This window comes from Lutra lutra, chromosome 9 (genome assembly GCF_902655055.1).
Source record: "Lutra lutra chromosome 9, mLutLut1.2, whole genome shotgun sequence".
Classification (NCBI taxonomy): domain Eukaryota; kingdom Metazoa; phylum Chordata; class Mammalia; order Carnivora; family Mustelidae; genus Lutra; species Lutra lutra.
The window spans coordinates 112,945,525-112,962,702 of record NC_062286.1 but is presented as its reverse complement, the minus strand read 5'-3'; the positions used below and the strand labels follow the sequence as shown (position 1 = coordinate 112,962,702).

The following is a 17,178-nucleotide window of genomic DNA, read 5'->3' as shown; positions in this document are numbered from 1 at the left end:
CCAGGTAGCTTCCTAGGCAAATGCCTGTAAGCACTAAGGAACAGAACTTCCTAGGGTACTCAGGTTCAGAGCACTGGAGAATGAAAATAAAAAAAGCCTATCAGGGGTGCCTGGGTGGCTCAGTGGGTTAAAGCCTCTGCCTTCGGCTCAGGTCATGATCTCAGGGTCCTGGGATTGAGTTCTGCATAGGGCTCTCTGCTCAGTGAGGAGCCTGCTTCCCTTGCTCTCTCTCTGCCTGCCTCTCTGCCTACTTGTGATCTCTGTAAAATAAATAAAATATTTTAAAAAACAAACAAAAAAAAAACTCTGAGCACATTCAACACAGAAGAAAAAAAAGTCCTCAAAAAGAATCCCCATCTCATGCCATAGCCAGCAAGATATGTGCCCTGAAAAACCCCAAGAGGTGTCCATTAAAGCCAGGAACAGGAGTCTGATAGCCTCCATTACAGAAAACTGTCCCAACAACTACAGTAAGAAAAAGGTTTTGAAATACTAATACTTGGGGGGGGGGGGGGTGGTATCTGGATGGCTCAGTAGGTTAAACACCTGCCTTGGGCTCAGGTTGTGATCTCGGGGTCCTGGGATTGAGCCCCTCATCAGGCTCCAGAGGGGAGTCTGTTTCTCCCTCTACTCTTCCCACCCACTCCCTGCTTATGATCTACCTCTCTCTCAAATGAAGAAATATAATCTTTAAGAAAAACAAAGTGCTAATATTGGAAAATCAAAGACAAAATAATTATTTACAGGTAATGGGTCTAACTCAGAAAATGAGTTTAAAAACCTAGAATAAGGGGCGCCTGGGTGGCTCAGTAGGTTAAAACCTCTGTCTTCGGCTCAGGTCATGATCTCAGGGTCCTGGGATCACCCTGCATCGGGCTCTTTGCTCAGCAGGGAGCCTGCTTCCTCCTCTCTCTCTGCCTGCCTCTCTGCCTACTTGTGATCTCTCTCTCTCTGTCAAATAAATAAAATCTTTTAAAAATAGTAATAAAAATAAATAAATAAAATAAAAACCTAGAATAAGATATATCAGAAAGGTAGGGAGTTACAAAACGAAAAACAGAAAAAACATCCTTAGCACTAGCATTAACCTATATTAATTCCTCCCTTTTGTGAAGTATTGTATACACACATGGACAAGTAAACTAGGAAAGTAAGGCAATACCCCAATTACTTTACAGTGGTCATCTCTATAAAGTGGGATTCTGAGTATTTCTTCTTTTTGTTCATCTGATTTTCTAAGTTTTATGCCCCTCCCATTGTATTAAGGGACAAATTAGAAGCAGCTCAAATCTTAGTACCTATAAGGTTAGTAAATTTAGGAACAAAAAATCATGCAAAACAACTAAAAGGCTAAACTTAAGACAAATACTAAAAAAACTTTAACTTTTCAGAAATAATTACGCATTTGAAAATATGTAATTTGATTAATGCAATCTCTAGTTTATGTTTTCCTTTTAAGGACAAAATCTAAATTGTTTTGAAAAATACCCTTCCTTATAGGTTGTGCTTACTTCTGTCTTTCCAAATAAATGTTATATACTGACATTTCAATGCTGAAAAATGTTGAAAAACTGGGTAAAACAACAAAGAAGGTTTAGAATTATCAGCTGGACAAAACCTGCTCTGATTCTGTAATGAGCCAACCTGGGGGTTTAAAAAAAAAAAGTAGTTCTAGAAACACAAACAGCAAATGCATTGACTAACAGCACCCCCTAGTGTTACAAAATTTAACTAGCTCTCCGTAAAGTAAACTGGAAAATACAAAACTGTTTCAAAAAACTATTTTGGATAATTTCAAATATACAGAACAGTAAACAGAATTAAGACACATCTCATATACAACTTATTTCCAACTATGCACTGTTTTGTGTGGCAACTTCTATTTCATCAAAAGTGTCAGATGCCAGCAGGTGTCTCCAAGAGTTTTCTCATTAATTAATTGTTATAAAAACCCTTGACTGGGATGCATGGGTGGCTCAGCTCATGATCCCAGGGTCCTGGGGATCAAGTCCCACATCGGGCTCCCTGCTCAGTGGGGAGCCTGCTTCTCCTTCTGCCCGCTGCTCCTCCTGCTTGTGCATGCTCTCTGGCACTCTCTCTCTCTCACAAACAAAATCTTTAAAAAAAAAAAATTAAAATAAACAAATAACTTAAAAATGAAAAACCCTGATTTTAGGCTGGGCACAGAACCAACAAAATTCAGGAAACATTTCCCAGCCTCCTCTGCAGCTAGACATGGCCACGTAACTTAGTTCTGGCCCATGGGATATTAGTGGAAGTAAGTCCTATCCACCACCATCCCACCCCCTACTCCCACCCCCGGCTGGCTGCAAGAACCATCTTGAGCCGTATTAATCCATCAGTACGCTAACAATGGTGAACCAGTAAGAAATAAAGGTGCCAAATTACATAAGAGAAAAGAGCTTCCATTTCACATTTGGTTATATTAGAACTGCCTGAACTATACTCTTAAATAAAAACAAACAAAACAAGACATGCAGAGACACAATCTGGCAAGACAACACATTTTGGAATAAGCCCAGTGACTAAATTCTCAAAGGGAAATGGATCAGTATGTATTTAAAACCCAGATGAATGATGATGAGCGTTATTTTCCTTCAAAGTGAGGCATCGTGGTAAAGGGTAAACATTTGCGTGAGAGAAGTAAATTCACTGTTCACCTTAAATTCGCTTCTCTGACATTTAAAGGCCGGCCACTGGTTCACGGTCTCAAAGCACAGCTCGGAATGTGTGCCAGAACTCCATCACTGAGAGTAAAATCAAATTTCTCCAACTCTCAAACCAAACCCATTGGGAAGACTATAGCCTCCCAACCCCAGGTACAGGCTACAGCACGGCCTGGTCAGCACCATGCAGCAGAGCTCCAGGGTCTGCGCAAGAGCACGTCCCCGGAACCCAGAAGCCCAGTACACGTACACAGGGGTGTGGGCACGGGAGTCATTAACCAGTGGGCCTCAAACATCTTGCTCTGTAAAATAATGGTGTTGGCCTACATCTGTGGTTTCAGCACTTCTGTTTTTCATAACGCAACAAGCATTCTCAAATTAAATCTTATTTGAGGCCTGGCGGGGGTGGGGGGAGGCGGATCATAAGTAGGTGTATGTTGTCATTAAAATGGGGACTGCAGGGGCACCTGGGTGGCTCAGTGGGTTAAAGCCTCTGCCTTCAGCTCAGGTCATGATCCCAGGGTCCTGGGATCGAGCCCCACATCGGGCTCTCTGCTCCGCAGGGAGCCTGCTTCCTCCCCTCTCTCTCTCTCTGCCTGCCTCTCTGCCTACTTGTGATCTCTGTCTGTCAAATAAATACATACATACATACATAAAATAAAATAAAATGGGGACTGCATACGCTTCACTGTAAAGTTTTAATACATATTTTCCAGGAAAAGCAATCCAAAAAAAAAAAGTCCAATCAGAAAGTCAAAGAGACCAGAACTTAAAGAACTTTGCTGACAGCAACAAGAAAAACACCTTTACCCAATTTTCTAGCAGCAGCCTTCGAATGCTGCACTATATTGTACCGCCTCCATTATCACTCTTTGGGGATTCTCACACATCTAACAAAATGCTCTATTTTGAATTAAAGGAGGAAAAAAAAATAGCAAAAATCAGGGGCGCCTGGCTGGCTCAGTGGGTTAAGAATTTGCCTTCACCTAACTAAGGTCATGATCTCAGGGTCCTGGGATCAGGCCCTGTGTCGGGATCTCTGCTCAGCAGTGGAGTCTGCTTCCGCCCTCTCTCTTTGCCTGCCTCTCTGCCTACTTATGCTCTCTCTGTCAAATAAATAAATAAAATCTTTTTTAAAAAATAGCAAAAATCTATTACTTCAAGTCCTTTAAAAATATCCAATTTTAAAAATTTAATTCTTTGTGTTAAAAAAGTATATGACCTACTTACTAGAATGGCTAAAACAAAAATTAAAACTAAGGTGCTACACCACATGCTGATAAGAACACAGAATGACTGGAACGATCATACACTCCTGGGTCAGGATGTAAAAATGGCACGAACACTTTGGAAAAACATTTTGGCCATTTCTTACAAAGTTAAAAGATACATTTACCCTATGACCCAGCAATAGCACTCCTAGCTATCTACCCAGAGAAATGAAAACTTACGTTCAATGAAACACCTGCACATAAGTGTGTATGGTGGCTTTATTTGTATTAGCCAAAACCTGGACTCGTTCACCTTTAGCCAGTGAATGGATAAACCAACTGTGGCATAACCCTATTAATGAGGTCATTCCACACCCACCAGATAAGGCCAGTAGAAAGAAGCTTAATAATACCAACTCCTGGCAAGACTGTGGATAAACAGGGACTTCCCCACTCTGTTGCCAGAGATGTAAATTGGTTCAAACTCTCAGCAAAACAATCTGGTGGCATCTAGTAGGTTGTAGACGTGTTTGCACTATGATTCAGCAATGCCGTGCCTCAGCATCTTGACCCTGCTTTTAATAGTACACAACCAACACATCAAAAGAATATGTAAGTTCTGAGGCTCAAACAGAATTCAAAAAGAGCACTTAAAATGAACTCTATCTAGCCACTTAGATCAACATGCCTCGAGAACATTCCTGAATGAGCGAGCAGGCTGCAGAATACAGACCACATGAGATCTATTACTTAAGGTTTTAAATCATGCAGTCAATACTGAATGTGGGACTGAATGTGGCTTTATTGGTATATAAACATGTAATACCAAAGTAAAAATACAAGGGGTGGCTCAGTCACTTGAACTTCCGACCCTTGATGTCGGCTCAGGTCATGATCTCGGGGTCCTACAATGGCTTGAGATTCTCTCCCTCTGCCCCTCCCTGCCCTCTCCCTATTTAAAAAAGAAAACAAAAACAAAAAACGGTAAAAATATGGGAGAGAAGGGAAGGAGAGGACACTAGCAAAGAATACAAAGAGGATATCTAAAATGTTTTATTTTTTTAAAAGAAAGACCTAAAGCAGAGGCGCCTGGGTGGCTCAGCTGATTAAGCAACTGCCTTTGGCTCTGGTCATGATCCTGGAGTCCCAGGATCAAGTCCTGCGTCGGGCTCCCTGCTCAGCGGGGAGTCTGCTTTTCCCTCTGACCCTCCCCGATCTCATTCTCTCTCTCTCTCATTCTCTTTCAAATAAATGAATAAAATAAATGAAAATTAATAAAAATAAAAGAAAGACCTAAAGCAAAGACAAGAGCATGTTTAGATTTATTAAACCTGAGTATCTGGTATGAGTGTTCATCCTTTCATTTTCTTTGTATCTGAAATTTCATAATTTTACAAATTTCACAATCAAACTCTTACCAAAGGATACATAAAACAGACACACAAAACCTGGTACAAGTAGTTGCCTGCAGAGAACGGAGCTGCAGTCAGACAGGAAGGAGTCCTAATTGCCTTGTCTGTCTTTGGAAGCTCTCAGACTTTGTTCTATGTAGACCCACTATCCATTTTCTTTAATTATAAATAAATTTCATGTCCTCATCAAGTCCAACTCTACCTCCCACTCAGAGGGGAAAACGTCCATCTAAAGTATTTTCATCTAAGATAAGGCAAGGCTGCTGAAGAGGCGATAGCATGTCCAGCCCTGACTGTGCCCCGGATGGGCTCTGGCGACTGAAGAGGTCATTTAACCTGCCACTGCCTGAGGGCTGGGCCACTTCTAAGACTCTGCCTTCTGTGAAAACACAAACATGTCTCTGTAAACCAGGGATCAGAAGTCCTAACGATGCCACTAGGAGCAGCAAGTGGTTCTCCCGTGGCCCTGGCAGGAAAACTTCCAGGATGTATGAAAACCATTCCACACAGACCATCTGCGGGGTTGCCTCATATCCTCTGTGGCACAAAGTGGGCAGAGGTGTATACAGATAGCCGCGGTCTCTCAATGCTAGCTGCGAGAGGAGGGCAAGAAGTGGAGGGACCGTCTATCAGATGACTTGTTTTCTTAATGAACTATGAAGTGGAAGTCATGGTGGAGAGGAGAGATGGAGGAGGACACTGGAGGAAAGAGGAGTGAAAGGACTCCCATAAGGAAAAAGAAAAAAAAGTCAAGGGTCTGGCTGAGCCCAGAACTTGTAAATAGGTGAAGGAGAAAGTCACTCTGATACCTGGTTTCTCTCCAGCAGAGTGTAACGGGAGAAGAAACATGGAAAAACTAAAAAACAGGACTGTGCCACTGAAGAAGGCTTGGTAAGTCACCCTGACAGTTCACTGAGGAAACCAAGATGTCAGTAAGAGGACAGTCACATGACTCCCTGTGGCACCCACAGCGGGTACAAAGAGTGTGGAAAGGAAGAGGAAGCCAGAGAATGCCAAAGTGCCTGAGGAAAACAAGAACCAGGAGAGAATGAATGAGACCTAATGAAGGACAGCATGTGTGCAGAGACTCCAGAAGTGTAATATGGGAGAGGGCAAGGCTCAGGAGAGCTGAAGTAACTTGAAGTAAAACTGCCAGAAAGGATCCCGTGAAGGGAGGGTGAGGTTCAGAGGCCTGAGGAGCCAAGAACTCAAAAACAATGTTAGAAGAAACAGTAGGAGGAAAGGGAGCAAAACAGGAGCCAATGTTCTCATTAGGTAGGAATGGTCAAGAGTTGGTAGATGAAGGCAAAAAGGTAAGTGGAGGGTCGGGTCACAGACTGGGGTGGCCTTCAAAATGGCAGGCATTATTGAATCCTAGAAGGATGTAACATCCAGAGAATTCCCCATTTATACTTCAGATCTTTGCTTAAATTACCAATTCCTCAGAAAATCCTTCCCAGACCCCTTAAAATCCAAATCAAATCGCACACTTCCCTTTGCTGTTCCCTCTAAAGCAACAACCACAATTCATACCAAGTATCCCTGTTGTTGTTCAAACAGATGTTCTTCCTGAGGTCACACAGTGAGGAACCCACGTTCTTCTGAACCTACATGGTTCCTAAGTTTTGGCTAACAATAAAATACGATTTCAGAGAACAGAGGGTATACCTAAAAATTATCCAGAGAGCCACCAGGTCAGGAAGGCAGTTCTCAGGTAAACTGGCTTCAGAACACCTTACCACACATGTTTAAAAAGTAGTCTGCTTGGGGTGGGGGAGAAGTCTGTGTGGCTGTAAGAATTCCTAATACTGTCAAAATTCCCTTTTTTTTTTTTTTAAGATTTTACTTATTATTTATTTGACAGAGATCACAAGTAGGCAGAGAGGCTTTACTTCCTAATTTAATGTGGTTCTCACTCTATTGCTGATGGGAGTCTAGTCAAGTATAAGCTTTCTTATAAAAAAATGTGAAAAGTCAGGGGCCGCCTGGGTAGCTCAGTTGGTTAAGCAACTGCCTTCAGCTCAGGTCATGATCCCAGAGTCTGGGGATCGAGTCCCACATTGGGCTCCCAGCTCCATGCAGAGTCTGCTTCTCCCTCTGACCTTCTCCCCTCTCATTCTCTCGCTCACTCTCTCTCTCAAATAAATAAAATCTTAAAAAAAAAAAAAAAAGTGAAAAGTCTGGGGGCACCTGGGTGGCTCAGTCGTTAAGCGTCTGCCTTTGGCTCATGTCATGATCCTAGGGTCCTAGGATTGAGCCCCACATTGGGTTCCCTGCTCAGCAGAAAACCTGCTCTCCCTCTCCCATTCCCTCCTGCTTATGTTCCTTCTCTCACTGTCCCTCTCTCTCTGTCAAATAAATAAAATCTTTAAAAAAAGAAAAAAGACAACATTTTTTAAAAATGTGAAAAGTCTAAAAGAGCACAAATAAAATGCATCACTTATAACTCATTCAACAAATCTTAAGATTACTGAAAAATTAATGTTCCTTCAGTAGGCAGGCACTTGGATAAGCTGCTAGTGGGAATAATAATTGGTTTAACATTTCTAGATGGCCATTTAACAACACCAAAAGCTCTAAAAATACATATAGCCTCTGACCCAACAATTCTACTCTTAGTGAATTTAACAAAATAATTAAAATAGGCTCAGTTTTTTAATTATGAGAACATTCACTAAAATAATGCGTAGAATAATCCAAACCTGAAGGGAAAAATATTAATGCCGAAACTGGTTGGTTAAATTGTGTGATACATTCTGGGGCATCTGGGTGGCTCAGTCAGTTAAGTGTCTGACTCCTGATTTCAGCTCAGGTCATGATCTCAGGGCCATGAGATCGAGCCCCTTATCAGGCTCCACAGTAGGCATGGAGGCTGCTTAAGATCGTCTCTCCCGGGGCGCCTGGGTGGCTCAGTGGGTTAAGCCGCTGCCTTCAGCTCAGGTCATGATCCCAGGTCCTGGGTTCAAGCCCCACATCGGGCTTTCTGCTCAGCAGGGAGCCTGCTTCCTCCTCTCTCTCTGACTGCCTCTCTGCCTACTTGTGATTTCTGTCAAATAAATAAATAAAATCTTTAAAAAAAAAAAAAGATCGTCTCTCCCCAGGGCACCTGGGTGGCTCAGTCAGTTAAAAATCTGCCTTCGGCTCAGGTCATGATCCCAGGATCCTGGGATTGAGCCCCTCACCCAGCTCCCTTGCTCAGCAGGTAATCTGTTTCTCCCTCTGCCCCTCCTCTCCACTCATGCTCTCCTGTACACACTCACTCTCTCTTAAATAAGTAAATAAAATCTTTTTTAAAAAATTCTCGGGCGCCTGGGTGGCTCAGTGGGTTGAGCCGCTGCCTTCGGCTCAGGTCATGATCTCAGGGTCCTGGGATCGAGTCCCACATCGGGCTCTCTGCTCAGCAAGAAGCCTGCTTCCCTCTCTCTCTGCCTCTCCGTCTACTTGTGATCTCTCTCTGTCAAATAAATAAATAAAAAATCTTTAAAAAAAAAAAATTCTCTGCTACCCTCCACCCCTCTCCCCCTGCTCTCACATAGTCTCTATAAAAAAAAAAAAAAAAAATCTCAGAACACTGTGGGGATTTAAAAACTGGTAACAGGGGCACCTGGGTGGCTCAGTGGTTAAAGCCTCTGCCTTCGGCTCAGGTCATGATCCCAGGGTCCTGGGATCGAGTCCCGAATTCGGGCTCTCTGCTCAGCAGGGAGCCTGCCTCCTCCTCCTCTCTCTCTCTGCCTGCCTCTCTGCCTACTTGTGATCTGTCAAATAAATTAAAAAAAAAAAAAATCTTTAAAAACTGGTAACAGAAGTACTCACTGACATGGAAGGAAATGTGCTGAGTGTATCCCTGAGTGGAGGAAATGGAAGGTTACGAAACATACAGGATATCCCCATTACAGGGTGTACAGACACACACAAAATGAAGGGGAAATGCCCAAGTGTTTTGTGATTTTCTGATTAACTCCAGATGACAGGATTATGATTATGATTATGATGGATTTTTGCTCCTATTTTTCTAGTGTATGTATCATTTTAAAGATTTTTTTTTTAAGATTTTATTTATTTATTGGACAGAGAGAGAGAGAGAGAGATCACAAGTAGGCAGAGAGGCAGGCAGAGAGAGAGGAGGAAGCAGGCTCCCTGCCAAGCAGAGAGCCCGATGCGGGGCTCGATCTCAGAGCCTGATGCGGAGCTCGATCTCAGGACCCTGAGATCATGACCTGAGCCGAAGGCAGAGGCTTAACCCACTGAGCCACCCAGGCACCCCATCATTTTAAAGATTTCTTTAATGTCATCTCCACAACCAATGTGGGACTGGAACTCACGACCCCAAGATCAAGAATCACAGGCTCTACAGACTGAGCCAGCCAGGTGCCCCTATTTTAATTTTTAAACCTGAAGTCATTGCCTATGGACAATATAAAGTAAATACACAGGCAGGACAAACCAGAAGGAGAAAGTACAGCACTCCAATTCCTGTAACAAGATGCTCAGTCTCTCATTTCCAAGGACTTGCTGACAGAAGCTGAGTAAAGAGACCAAAGTGTGGTCAGAAGGGAGGCGTTCTCAATGTTCTACAAACTTACTGTGCTCAGGGACTCCTCATTTTCCTCTATTTCCTCATAGCCCTATATTCTAACTACTTCTAAAGGCTTTTGTGAGTTGTTTTTTGTTTTGTTTTTGTTTTGAGAGAAAGAGAGTGAGCAAGAGAGAGAGCAGAAGTGGGGGGGAGGTTGGGTAGGGAGCAGGCAGAGGGAGGAGAAGCAGACTCTCTGCTGAGCAGGGAGCCCTGTGCGGGACCCAATCAATCTCAGGGTCCTGAGATCATGACCTGAGCTGAAGGCAGCGGCGTAATAAACTGAGCCACCCAGGCATCCCTAAAGGCTGATTTTATCTAAAAACAGTAGTGTACTTCTTCAGATTTTTCTGGGTCATCAAATTCTTTATTTCAAAGAAATGAGGGCGCTGGGGTGCAGACTGCAGAGCTGGTGGTGTAGCCCAGTAATACAGAGTCTGTTCTGATGGATGGGGGAGGAGACACGGCCCGGCCTGTGTTACATGTCCCTGTGTGGGTAACAATCTAAGCACGGAACAGACTCTTTCGGTGGAGTGTGGTCATGATTACCATGGTTGTATACTCTGCCTAACTTCTCTCTTTTCCTGGTATGTGCTTTCCCTGATGGAAGGGAGCAGCTGCCATAACCTAATTTCCCTTCCCTGGAAGGTGGGAGGGAGCCAGATGTGGAAAAATCCAAAGCAGAAATCCACGGGCTGACAGCGAGCACGAGCTGAAGGTCCTAAGGGGATCCAGGGGCTCCGCGCTGGAAGCTCAGAACCAGCACAAAACCTAAATAAAACTAACAGCGTCCATCCAAGGGTCTCAGAGCCAGAGGGGCATTGTAAGTACTGAACTGCAAGTTCTGGTTTCGTATGGCAAAGCTAAAACAGAGTAATACCTGCATTTAAAAAAAATAATAATAATAATAATAATCATTAGAAGGACTGGGACATATTTATTGATGAGATTTTTCCATACCAAAGTCAGCCAAGGACTTAGGCAATTTATCAACAGCTGGTCTTAATCCAACACTAACACACTGATTTTATAACCCATCCCACCGAAAAGGACAGTGCTCACCTAATGTGCTTGGAGTCCCTTCATAGTAACTGTTCCATAGTAACCATCGTCCTTCCCTTCTTATGCAAGCTCCCTGATCTTCACCAGTGTTTACATAGGTTTTTGAAAGTACCCGTTTTTTCCAGTAAATATTTAATTCTCTTGTTGCAACCGATCAAACTATCAACAATGAGCATTTTATATAACATGTTTAGTTACGAGAAAGTGGGACACTGACATCAACAGCACAGTCTATAAACCAAAGACTCCAGAAGTACCAGACGCAGCCTCTCGAAATCAGCCACCAATAAAACACACTTCCTCGCAGCTCCAAGTCTTTAAACCAGTTTCTATCCAAGTCCGTCCACATGTACGGATCAGCTTCTAAAACGTGCCCACAGTCAGACCTGGGCACCTGATCGGTGGGCTGCCGCACCGGGCGGAGCTGGTACTCTCAGCGATGACTGCCCGGACCTCAAACTATCACGTGCACGCTCTGGGTAACACACTAACTGGCAGGCCTTCTCACTTCTCAGCTTTGCAAACTTAATATTTAGGATCTGTATGGGGTGGGGAGGAGGCGGGAGGAGGAATAAACCAACCGTTTGGCTAGTTTCCTAAACTGCCACAAGTCTCCACACTGATGGAAATGGATTACATGTGAGGCCATCTGCCATCTCAGTGACTGGAACAGTGAGTGAATTATAGAGACGTGATAATTATCAAACTGGGCATGAGCACTCGGAGAAAGGAACCCAAAAGGGCCAGAGAAATGAATTTGGGGAAGTGGGACTTGGGGGTGGGGGGGTCAACTTCGGAGGACAGAGTCTCCTGAGCGGTGGGCTGCCATGGAGACCAAGGTAGGCTGAAGTCTGGCAGCCTCTAGGCCATGAGAACAACTTAGCCACAGCATACAAGGGGAGGGGGCGGGGTGGAGGACGAAAACCCCCTGCAGGGTCAAAGGAGTCCGAGTAAATGCAACACAGCTTTATGAAACATGAGCTTCTGGGCAGGTAAGGAGAACAGAAAGAGTCTACTGCTAAAAAATCTCAAGATGGAAGGTCAAGAAGCTACTGTGTTAATCCAAGTACAAGGATTCTGGCCACTGGGACAGTGGATCGGACAGTGAGAAAAAGGGATAGAGCGAGTGAGCTGAACAAGAAAAAATAAAAGATCTAGTGTCAAAGAGGACCTCTAAAGAAAGAACAAGAGTGTCTCCTTTAAATAAGGAAACGGGCTTGACAAGGCAAGTAATGAACAAAGTCTGGACATGCTGAATTTGAGCTCGGGGTGGTATGTACACCCGGCAAGCACCCATCGAAGACCAGAGATCTGAGAGAAGTTCTGTGCACAGAGCAGAGAAATATAAAGAACTGTATATAAAGAAATTCACAGAACTGAAATATAAAGACTGTAACTGAAACTCTGAGAGCTGAGAGACCATGTATTTTACAGATACTCCCCCAGCAGAACAGTCTTCCCCTCACCTCCCTCGTGGTTAATAAATATTACTTTTAAGAATGGATTACATATAATTTGATACTGGCTTAAGGAAAAAAAAAAAACAACTGCACACAGAAAAAAAGTCAAATCCACAAATGCCACTGTGGTGTCATTAGGTGGTAGGATCATCAAAGATCTTCCTCCTAAATTCTTGGAATTACCGTGTTTGTTTTTTGTTTCTTGTTTTTTTTTAAATAGTAAGTATAGACTTTCTACTAGAAAATGAAAAAAAATTTTAATGATCCCCTTTTTAGCATTTGTAAAAGCACTTATAATTGTGAATTTTAGTTTGTAAGTTAGAAGTAAATAAGTAAAAGTACCACTGACATAACATTCTATACCTACCATACTGAATAAGTTAGTTTTGACAAAACAACCTGTTTGAGAGAACAGTTATTAATAGGACTGTTAATTTTTGCAGCTTCCTTATAGGACAATTTGTCAAAATTTAAAATACCAAAAAATCTTAAGCACTGTACCCAACAATTCTACTGCTAGAAACTTACTTACGGGTATTCTCCCTAAAATATGTACAAGAAATTTCATTGCAGTATTGTTTGTATTAGCAAAACATTTAAAATAACCAAAATGCCTATCGAGCTTTGGGATAGGGGGGAAGTAATGTAATAATATCACTACTTAAATTGTGGAATGCTAGAAAAAGAAGAGGGCTTCAGTCTTTACCCCCAGGGTTCAGACCTGGGACCCAGACAAGGAGCCTCAACTGGCGATAAGTACTCAAATTTTAATGATAAAAAAAGTCAAAAGCATATAAAGGAAAATGAAAATATTTACTTCCTACCTTATCACTACCCGTTAGTAGCAAGACTTTGCCTGCTTTCTACTTTCATCTGCTTACAAGGAATTTGGCCTAAAGCAGTCTATTACCTTATCATTAGCATTAATAGAACGATTAATTATTCCCACGATTGCATTTAGACTGTTGGGGACATGTGCAAAGACAAGGTCAAGCACAGATGAATTCTAACACGAAAGGGCCGTCAGCACAACCGCATGGTGAAACGCAGAACGAGAGAGACTGGGTTTCAGACGCACCTAAATGCCGCGCCGTGGACCTGTCCATATGCTTTCCGTTACAAGCCGCTGAGCTACATTTCCTCGTGCTGCTGAGGTCCAAGCTCGAAACCACAGGGGGATCCCGGTTAGCAGAGTCAAGACCTAGCTAGAGAAAAACAGATGGTAAATAAAAACAGAGCAATAACGAACCTACCAGGAGGCACTCCGCATGAATGGAGTCTACTTCTCACTCATTGTGGCCAATCCTAGAACCTGTTCTATGACACGTTCATTCTTAAGGAGCATCTAGGAGGCCCCAGCCAGCCCCTGGGCAGGATCACACACCGCACCTTCTTGCCCTTCAACATCGGCTCTTCATCTGCACTGAATATTTTGGAAGATGGTATTTTAGAATACATGGGAAAAGCAATTTTGTACTTAGTTGGGGTTTCTTCCTTGATAATCTTTGAAACTCTATATTCCCTAGCATAAGACCTCAAAAAAAAAAAAAAAATCTTTTTACGTACTTCTCTAGTGTTCTCTAGTGTTCACTGTACTAAGTACCTCTTAAAAATCTTTAAGATTTTATTTCTTTGAGAGAACAAGCTCAAAGAGCAGGGGAGGAGCAGTGGGGAAGGGAGAGGGACAAGCAGATTCCACCAAGCACAGAACCCCACGCAGGGCTCAATCCCATGACCCTGAGATGATCATGACCTAAGCCGAAACCAAGAGTCAGATGCTCAACCGACGCAGCCACCCAGGAGCCCCAGGGACCTGTTAGAATTAATAAAGGGATGGGGCACCTGGGTGGCTCCGTGGGTTAAGCCTCTGCCTTCAGCTCGGGTCATGATCTCAGGGTCCTGGGATCGAGACCCGCATCGGGCTCTCTGCTCAGCAGGGAGCCTGCTTCCCCCTCTCTCTCTGCCTGCCTCTCTGCCTACTTGTGATCTCTCTCTGTCAAATAAATAAATATAATCTTTAAAAAACTTAATAAGGGGAGATGTCATTAATGTGCAGTGGGAAGAAAGCAGGGGACCCTATAGGAGGAGCCAGTAAAACTCAGTCAAGCACAGGAAGAATTGTCAATCACAGACCCCAACAGAAGAATCTCAACAGGAAAGAATTATCAATGATAGGGCTCAAAACAGAAAGACAGTACACTGCAGCCCCTACAAGAAATCTGCAACCCTGGCCAACTCAGCCCATGACAAGCCACCATCACCCTGACCTAGTGTCTTCCTCCAATAGGCTTTGCTACAAAGCCACCCCTCCCAACTTCTTCCTTCTCCATAAAATAATCCTCCTCTCTGCTGTACCTGCCTATGGTTGTCCATGGTTTAATGTCCCAAATAAACTCATTTTTGCTGGTAAAAAACTTATTTTGAAGGCTAATATTATTTGGTGATTAGAAGTGGGATCCAGAAGACTGCCAACAACTCCAAGGCTGATGAACAAAAAGGTACCCATATCCACAGAGCTGCCTGAGCTCACTGCTTTCTCGACAACCCTAGAACTTGAACGTAATTTTTCTCCTGGATTTTGAGCTCCATTCTGTGTTTTAAGCTAAGAATTATTTGGCATCTGTTTTAAGGCTTTGTCCTCTATAAGAATGTCCATTTGGCCTTCGGTCTAGCTCCTGTTATAAACCAGGCTACTCCGACTGAAACTGTGCTAGCCTTTTACCCAACTTCTTGGGAACAGGGAATATTATCAGGAATCTAAAATTGCTTGTCTACAAAATACAATTTCTAGACTAACGGAGGCAAACAAAGAGAGAAGAGGGCTTCTGAGGCCTTTTTCCTTCCTGTCTTCTATGTCTCAGGATGTGCAGCAGCTATCTTGTGTTCACTCCTGAACTTCCCTTTTCCTCGGAAACTCTCCCCACTCCTTCCTTTCCTGAACATAATAAAAACTGCCCCTTTAAAGTTAAGTCTTCTGAGGATCTGAAAACCCAAATCTCTTATGTTCCCTGGACCAAGGCCAGACTGCGCACCAGAGTTGAAGATTCCTAAAATGACTCAGAACTCACATTTGCTAAAGAATTTAACACACTTATTCCAACTTACCACCCCGGTTTCTAAGACTTGTATCAGCCAGGCCATGTGCTCGTTGGGGAGGACCATGCCAAACGGTGGATGAAATTAGTCCCATGAGAACATCCTAAAACATTTAGAGAAACAAACCCCTCACTTTGGCAAGATCCTAGAACGCTCACCGGAAATCTCCACTGGGCAATTACAGTAGCTTTTCCTAAGCCTGTTGACTGGAACAGAATTCAGAGTTGCACACAACAGCCTGATGACCTCATCGTAACTACTATAACCAACTCCAAAGGGTCTCCGGGGAAGATTCTGGTCTTCCTTTAGAAGCTGAATCCACCTGGGTAGCATTTAGCTCTCATTTACTAACAGGCTAAACCAGGATTTTTTAGTTGAAGGAGCAGCATGGAATGGGAAACTGCGTCTACTCCACATTTAGCTAGCTTGGCAAACCAACTCACTCACAGCCACAAGGGCCACCTGAAAGAAAGACCACTAAACTCTCAATTTTCAACTCTGGCCAATGACGGCCCCTAAACAGACCAAAACCCCTTGGTTTCTGCTATAGGTGCAAAGGGCCAGGGCAATGGGAAAAAAGACTGTTACAAACCTAAACATTCCAGAAGGCTTCAGCCTTCTTGCCAGCCTTTCCAACGTCCTCCTAATTCCCAGCAATGGGGCTCCAAGGACCTACAGGGGCTCTTCCCAGTCCCCACTCTTAACTGGCCTGAAGAAACCACTCTCCAGACTGAGAATGAAATCTCTTTGTCTTACTGACCCCACAGCTATACATTCTCTGTGCGCTATACCACTCCTGGAAAGCAGGTCCTGCAGGCAACAGAGCATGAAAACAGCCCAAATAGTTGGGGGGAAGAAGGGGGTCTCTCATAAACCTCAAAGGTTCCTGTCTCTGCATCTATTCCTTTTCGGTCAGACCCTTGGAGAGATTCCCACCCTTTTCTCCTTAGTTTCTCCATCCCATTCATTCACTGGGACAAGATTTCTCAGAAAAGTATTATGCCAGAATTTCTCCCGAAAGAAGCAAATAACTCTAGAATCAAAATTGCCAACCAGGTGGATTAAATGAGCCTTCCGCCTCTTCTGTTTGCTCCATCTCTGATGGCACGATAGGGGAGTCTGGGGACACGGATCATTTGTTCCCATCGGGTCAGCTGCCACCCTCTTTATGGGCAGATTCCTCAACTGATACTGGCAGGATTCACAGCACGCCTCCCACCAAGATTCAAACAGATCCCTCGCCACCTCTCCCCAGATCAAATGCCCTATAAATAAAGAAGCCCTTTAAGGCATCAAGCCCAGAGTAGGAGACCACAGACTCAGGGCCTTATCATCCCCTGTGATAGGCCCTGGGAGCCCCTACTTTACCTGTGAGAAGACCCCTGGCCCAGGATGGAGGCTAGTCTGGGACCTCAGAGCAATAACTAACATTATCCCTGGGGGCCCTATTGTTCTCAACCCCCACACACTGATGTCCTTTCCCAGTAAAAGCAAATCCTCCTTCCCTGTAATTGTTCTATATAATGCACTTTCAGTATTCCGGTTCATAAGGACAGTATCTTCTTGCTTTCACCTGGGAAGAACAGTAATAAACCTGGACAGTAAAAGCCCCAGGTTACACAGGCAAACCTTCTTAACTCCTTATAAACCTTAAAAGCTGATTTGGAGGATATAAAG

At 43.6% G+C, this 17,178-nt stretch overlaps 1 protein-coding gene across 5 annotated transcripts in view; it reads right to left on the bottom strand.

The window, feature by feature from the left end:
* SLC23A2 (solute carrier family 23 member 2) overlaps nucleotides 1-17,178 on the bottom strand; it is a 130,376-nt gene that overhangs the window by 90,658 nt on the left and 22,540 nt on the right. For 2 of the 5 annotated variants that reach the window (XM_047744694.1, XM_047744691.1), the window contains one exon: nucleotides 13,484-13,610. The exons of 1 other annotated variant lie outside the window; for it this stretch is intronic. The gene's annotated coding sequence lies outside the window, so the exon portion shown is untranslated. Of the gene's footprint in view, nucleotides 1-12,529; nucleotides 12,640-13,483; nucleotides 13,611-17,178 lie in introns of all 5 variants that reach the window. 2 more of the 5 variants (XM_047744692.1, XM_047744693.1) reach the window with 2 other exon arrangements.